At 39.9% G+C, this 7,413-nt stretch overlaps 1 long non-coding RNA gene across 1 annotated transcript; it reads right to left on the bottom strand.

Annotated features, from left to right (window-relative positions):
* Positions 1 to 1,179: 1,179 nt before the first annotated feature.
* Positions 1,180 to 5,799, bottom strand: LOC124120483. The gene is made up of 3 exons (XR_006858834.2): positions 5,676 to 5,799; positions 4,024 to 4,110; positions 1,180 to 1,460 (listed from the first exon to the last, which is right to left on the bottom strand). It is a non-coding gene; the product is annotated as an uncharacterized LOC124120483 (long non-coding RNA).
* Between the last annotated feature and the right edge of the window lie 1,614 nt (positions 5,800 to 7,413).

The following is a 7,413-nucleotide window of genomic DNA, read 5'->3' as shown; positions in this document are numbered from 1 at the left end:
AACAATCTTTATTTAAGCTGTTTTTTTGTTCTTTTTTAATTTCGATGACTCGAACACGATTAAAGGTCATTTTGATATTGACAAGAGGGAAGTAGATATACTGGAACGTTTGAGATGAAACTTGATTAGCAGGGAAATACACTGCCTCTTAAAAGAGAGTACACTCCCATGGTTTATGGTGGCTAACAACGCAAGAAATGCTTATTCGGTGGTGCTGTGTTTGATACGAGTATCATGATTGTGTTTGGGATGGGTATCATGATTACGGTTGCATGACTAGTGTCTGGGCGCCTGGAGACGTTTTGATAACGTTTGTGTTTTTTTGGAGGAAAGATAATATTGTGAAATGGATTTGTCAATCTTGAAAAAGGAACTTTAAGTAACCCTAAATGTTTATAGCTTTGAAATAACCTCTTTGCAAGTCAGAAGTAAAGACTGTAATGTTGATTAATAAAAACAAAACATATTGCTTCTTGACACACAATACAGATGTAGGGGACAATACTGAGTAGAGTCTTTGTAAACGGACTGTGTAGATTTTTAAAGTAAATGCATATGTATTCTTTAGTTCGTCATCTTTGTTCTTTGTTTCTTCTCCTATTGTATTCTCTCGTCACTTCAAAGACCCAGATTCCATTCCCCACATGGACTACGATGTGTGTCCCCCGCCGTTATTAGGAAGACACTTGGATGGGCATATTTATGCAAATTCTGTGAGTCACGGGTGTTACCGGTGTGGAGGGAGATGATTATCCTTTTCGCGAACATCTGTTCTCATCACTGATTTTCAGTGATCCATGCCTAAAATTTTCACCGTTATTTTGCCCTTTACGCCAAATGGAATCTGTTCGGCAGAATATCGAGAGGTCTCAGTTGACGTGTTGTGTGTGATACCCATGAAGACACAGCACATGCCACAGCCTGGGCAGGTCTGCCAATCTCCATGAAAATGTTACGTTGATTGAACGCTTATCTACCAAGGCAGCGTCATGACTGAAAACCACCCAAAGCTCGTTAAAGCATACTGTGTATATCGTAGTTTGTTAAAGAAATTATATTAAGACACATTAAATCATAAAAAGAATGACGAGTTGGGAAGGGTAATTAATATGTTTAACATAATTATGACAATTGGTTTCGGAAGTAGTTTATTTCTGCTGCAAACGATAATTAGTTTAGGTATATGTCCGCATCATGAACACTGTTTCCAGAGAGAAAGACTACATGAGCAGATCAACTCGGTTCGAAGGACTAACGTTTGACAGTGATGCCTGACTGTCTTGTCTTCATCCTCCCTAGTCCTTAGTGGATATCGGAAGTTTCCTGAACGGTAATGTCCGTTCATCTGGCTCAGGTACAAACGGATTCCAGGCGCAAGCCAGCCAGGAGTTCACGTCGGCTATGTATGTTGTTGTGTTAGAGGGTCCACCTTCACTGAAGATGTTGATCTGTACTGTGATCTGAAAAATAAGTATTCTGTCTGACGTTTGTTTCGGTAAAACCTGACAGACCATTTGCTATTCTTTAATAATATAGATGTATTGTCACAGAAAATGTATAATTTTTTTTAAAAATTTTCAATATACAAATAGTTTTTAATAAAGAAAGTATCTGGTTGAAATACAAAATGCCATTTGAGGGACCATTGACATAATTTTCACAGCTATTTTGCCTTTTAGCCCAATGTTATTGTGAGTGAGTTTTGGATTTTACGCCCCTTTGAACACTCTTTCAGTTATATCACGGCGTGTCAGTTTAATGTGGAAGGACAGCCATCAGTTAGAATGGGTATGGTGCTGACAAACCTATAAACAGAATCGGGGCGAACCGGGATTCGAACCCACGATTATAGGTTTCTGACGTTCCCAGAGGGACTCAACCCTGCACATCTCTCAACGCGGCGAATTGCCACGCCTTTTATATATTTTTACACAAGAAAATGGCATCACTCTGCAGTAGGTTTACATATTAACATAACTAAAATTGCCAAACATACATAGCCATATGAAATGCCAACGACAGAGAACAACGAGTCTCGATTATCGGTCACGATGTTCTGCTGAAACAGATTCTAATGGGCGTTAAAGGCAAAATAGCAGTGTCAGCAAAATGATATGAATGGATCACTGAAAATCTGTGATGAAATACCATCAATCATAACTGAATTTAACTAATACTTTATTTAAGATGAAGCCCTAGTCAATTCACTAACAACATATACTCGAAACTGTAGTGTAGTTTCGGTTACAATCTTATGTACAATTTGACCATCTATTGAATATGTAATTAGACAATTAATCATACTGGGTATCTATTACTGTTTGGTGGCTTTTCATATGCGATATATTTTTTTGAAACTTTTGCTAACACAATGTTTGTTTACATATAAATTTAAATATCACCGTGTCCTATAACATGCTATATAGACTGTATGACAAGAGGGGTGACTTTGACTTTCAAATAGTCAACTTTCCCTTCATGTCGAGCAATATTCCAGCAGCTCAAGCCTTAATAGTTTGGTGTCTACATTTCACAACTTTGAGATACAATCGAGCGTGCTCTTTCTACCAAGATTTCAAAGAGCATCATTCGCCTCTTGCTCAGAGGTTGTTGGATCAAGGTTACAACATTCAAGGCCCCAGTAAAACTTTCAGTTTTATGGTAGACATGTGGAGGTCATTCACAAATTTGACGCATCAGTGACAAAACACGCGGTGCAATTCCCTATTTTGACTTGTACCATGAGTTCCCGTGTTTTTTTTCAGGTGAACAATTGACTTGCCTTTGCATGTGTTTGTGGCGGGTGCCACCGGTGGGCAGGATACGCTCACCTTTTCGCAAACACCTGGTACCATTACTATTTGATGGTGATTTATGAACACATGCTCATGATATAATTATGACGTTATGTCAACAAGACAACCATATTTTGCTTCGACGTCAACGTCAGACACGTCTAGCTTGGTGAAGATAACATCTGATCAATAGTGAAGACAGCATCTGATCATGAGGTTCAGAAGACAAGACCATTACTCCACTGAATTGACTAGCACGGGTATGGTACTGACAAACCTATAAACAGAATTACGGCGATCCGGGATTCGAACCCACTATCAGAGGTATCTGGCGTGTCCAAGGGGCGCAACTCTGCACAGCGAATGGCGAGAGCACTACGACATTTATCGTCATGATCAGTTGAGCGTACTTTAGTACAACAGAGTTACAGCGTCAAACAGTTAAGCCTTTTCCGTGTGCATGTCTACTACTACCCATCGTGTTTTGAAATCGCAGAGCAAATTCGGTTTTCGTCATATGTTGCAAATCATGTTTCCTACGAATGATTAACGCTATATATGACCATACAAATGCAATATATACTATAACGTCGTTCTGGTATCAGACAATCTTTTGTTCACTTACAGTTTAATTAGTATGTCTTTTAAAAGTCTTATTGGAACAGCACATGCATGGGTGTACGATTGATAGTTGCTAAATATACTGAAAATTAAACGTAAAACAATATGTTAGACTACATTTATCACTGTACCCTCTCCAATCAGCGTAAGTTTCGCAATTACATTTACATCATAATTAGTAAATTGATCTCTCGCAGATCTAAATGTGTGAAAATTAACTTGTGTCGATTACGGTCAAATTCACAAAACCAAAATCCAGTCCACTTAAAACATGAGACTTAAACCACTTCCCAATTGTGCCATGGTAAAATGGAGATAAACATGACATGTTTTCAGTGTAGAGAAAGTATAGCATGTCGAACTGATAACATTCGAGTTTGGAACAGACCCATAACTGAGCCTCTTCAATCGGTTCTTACATCACGCATGCCATTGGGACATTGATGGACTTTTGCTCCCGAGAATCTTGGTTGTATTTGTTTGAAAGAAAGATCGAGACATGCTTTGACATCTCAAATGACATGAGTATGATGGAAAAGAAATGCAAATATTATTCATGTTTTACCGCAAATGTACTGTTAAATAATGATGGTGGCAAAATACGAACCCATTCTAGTTGCCATGCTGGCGATACACCGAAAGGTATGACCTTCAAAGTCATGTCCACCATCTCACCAATACATTCATCCCCAAACTGTAATAACAATAGAGAATGATAGTCAATCAAGAGGCACATGATACAAGAAGATTCAGCTTCTGTATTCCTGTACCCAGTGTTTCAAGGGTAGTTCTTGCCCCTTCATCAGCTGAATGTTGAAGATGACGATAAAGGAACAAGACGTAGCCTCAAAATGATATATCCGCGATGATGAAGGTAAAGGAAGTTTGCAGATAACCAGATTATAAGAAAACGTGGTATATCATTTAGAAAATAAGAAGTTAAGAATCAATTAGAAAACTATAACTAATTATCAAATTATTCATGAACTCATCAGTTCAAACTTCAGGAAGATTATCCCAGGTAAACCGTTTGATTCTTTAAGTTGGTGAGAACATGTGAAGTTTTTAGCATTATTCCAGTAAAATCCCGGCGTGTCAGCTTAATGTGGGAGGAAAACCCGAAGTGATGCAGGTCTCAGACGTTTACCACTGCGGTGAAACCCACAAGCACGGGTATGTTGCTGACAAACCTAGAAACATAATCGGGGCGACCCGGGATTCGAACCCACAATCATAGGTTTCTGGCATAACATAAAAACTAGTTTAAATAATAGAACTCAATCAGCTTGTTCAATAGTTTTATTCTTACTGAAGATCTGGCTTCATAAAAGTATCTGTGTGCTACTTGTTATACATTATCTGTTGATGTTGATTTTAATTTCCTGCTTAAAACAACATATCATTTCTCTATACATCTTACTACTTGGTTGTAGTCACTCGGCTTGATAACGGTGTAAGAATCTACATCGAAAGGTCTCAAAATGCAATACACCTGAAGTTGGTATCCATAAAGTTATATATTTTCTGATCCCAGGCCAAAGTTACGATAGTCATATCGGGCATGGGGTCTGAATTTGTGTGAAAAGAAAGACCAGCACGCAGGGGACAAGATAAATTGAAGTGTTTTGCACAATACATAGGGACGGCCTCCGTGGTCTAATGGTAGAGCGTGCGCCCAGAGTGCGGAAGGTCCGGGGTTCGATCCCCGGCCGCGTCATACCAAAAGAACTTAAAAGATGGTACTTGTTGTTACCCTGCCGCGTCATACCAAAAGACGTTAAAAGATGGTACTGGTTGTTACCCTGTCTGACGCTCGGCATTAAGGGACTAAAACAAGGACTGGTCGGCTCGGTGTCAGTTTACTGTGTCTGAGTTGGGTATTCATGTTAAATCTGCGGCATGGTATCTCAGTGTGCTAGCACTATAAATCGGCATCAGTCCGGACTAGTACACTAGTAGGCTAGTAGCCACACACACATACACGTGCATGCACGTCGCTATATAAGTGCAATAATCTTGGACGCGACGTTAAACCCCATTTCACCTCAACTCACAATACATAGACAATTTTATATTCATGTTCATGTTATACTATGTTTACTACACGAGTGTCGTGAAACAAAGTATGACATGAACACGAATATAATGTTAGTCCTAGAGGTTCTCATCCTCTCCATCCGGAGTTACGGTCTCTGGAAATGTAATGAATATCTGGGAGGGTCATTTGATATGAAGTAAAAAAATACGTATTAATGATACCTGGAATATGTCTGTAAAACCAGATTCAAAGTCATCACCGTCGACGCTTCCTAATTCATGTGTGAAGTTCCCTTGGCTCCCCAGGAGACTGAGCAGAACAAAGGAGTTGGTACCAGCCCCATTATCCGTTCCTGTTTTGACGGTTATGGTATAAAGGGCACATTGACTCTCTGTAATTGGAAAACGTAAGGGAATACTTCAAAATACCACACTTTGGCTATAATAGGAATGAACATCACACTATGTTGATTGTAATAATGCTTTCTCTCTCTCTCTCTCTCTCTCTCTCTCTCTCTCTCTCTCTCTCTCTCTCTCTCTCTCTCTCTCTCTCTCACACACACACACATTTATTTTCATTATATTTCATATATTTTCCTTTGAAACGTTATGCCACTGAATGATGAGGAATTGTAATGATGCGTTTGGTCTCAGTTAAAACGCAGGTATTCGCGACCCTTGACTAGCATTCCTCTCCTTTGGTTGGAAATATTGTTTGCAATATTCTAAAGTGCAAAATTTATGATTCATATTCTTGGACATATATCACCTGTAGTTGCCACCGCAGTTTCCATCGGTATTGTTGAAGCTGTTTTGGAGATTGACGTTAGTTGAGTCACAAATGGGTTTGTTTTTTCTGCCATTGCAGGCGGCGATACTGCTACGATGTCCGATGAAATTGACATATTTCTTTGCCTTGAAACTGTTGAAACTGGTGGGAGAGGCGGTGATTTTGATGCAAGCCGTTTCGATATCCGCATCGTGGTAGCTAGCTTAGGTGACGCTGTGAGTGGCATCGCTGTTGTTAGTCTGAGATGTAAAGACGTCTTCGACGGTGGCGTCGCAGATTTCGTAGCCGTTCCCAGTTCGCAACACCTAAATCTATAATACCTGATTGGCCCCCCGAGGGCACTCGCTGTAACGGCCTGGTCAGTGATGTTGCATTCCGATCTCCTGAATTGGATTCCTCTGCATCTCTCATCCCTCAGACAAACTTCGGTACACTGGAGACGGGATCTTGGTTGGTCCATCCTCCTCTCATTCCATGCATCGTCTTCTATATTTGATTGCGAAAACATACAAGAAAGGACCAGCGATGACACTACCGAGGTGCCCAAAAGACTCATATACATTCTTAGGAGTACAATACTCCCCATTTCTCCGAGAAGTCCAACGATTGTGAAGCTCTTTCTACATACTTCATATCTTGTATCAATTAGTAACATCACGTGATATTAGTTTGGACTTTCAAGAATGCCTTTCAATTTTGACAAATGACTTCCAAAGTATGGAAATGACTTTAGTACGGCTAAAATATCACAATTATTATCAATTATGAAAGTCTACCGCAAACTACATCATGTGCTAGATGGGGCGTCATTATAACTGTTCAAACGATACACACGCGTATGCACGCACGCACGCACGCACGCACGCACGCACGCACGCACGCACGCACTTACACACATTACTGCTGATGTAAACAAAATGTGTTAGAATCGGATTACCCTTATATCATCCTCGTTACTCGTTTATGTCAGTCGCTTCTTGCTTCTCAGGCTCGTCGTGGGCTTCTTGCAGGCGAGAAACTCCTTCATCTTGGTTTCGAGGGTGACAGTAATTTAAGCCCTAATGCACTCGCTGGTACTTATCGTTATGGCTTATGTGAATGTTCGGATATTGGAAATAGATTTATGGGCCACTTAGATTATCATTTAGCTCTACGTTATTGGCAATGATT

The sequence above is a fragment of the Haliotis rufescens genome, unplaced genomic scaffold (genome assembly GCF_023055435.1).
Source record: "Haliotis rufescens isolate VD_foot unplaced genomic scaffold, xgHalRufe1.0.p SCAF_3, whole genome shotgun sequence".
Lineage (NCBI taxonomy): Eukaryota > Metazoa > Mollusca > Gastropoda > Lepetellida > Haliotidae > Haliotis > Haliotis rufescens.
Note: the sequence above shows the minus strand (reverse complement) of the source record. Positions and strands in the feature narration are given on the sequence as shown.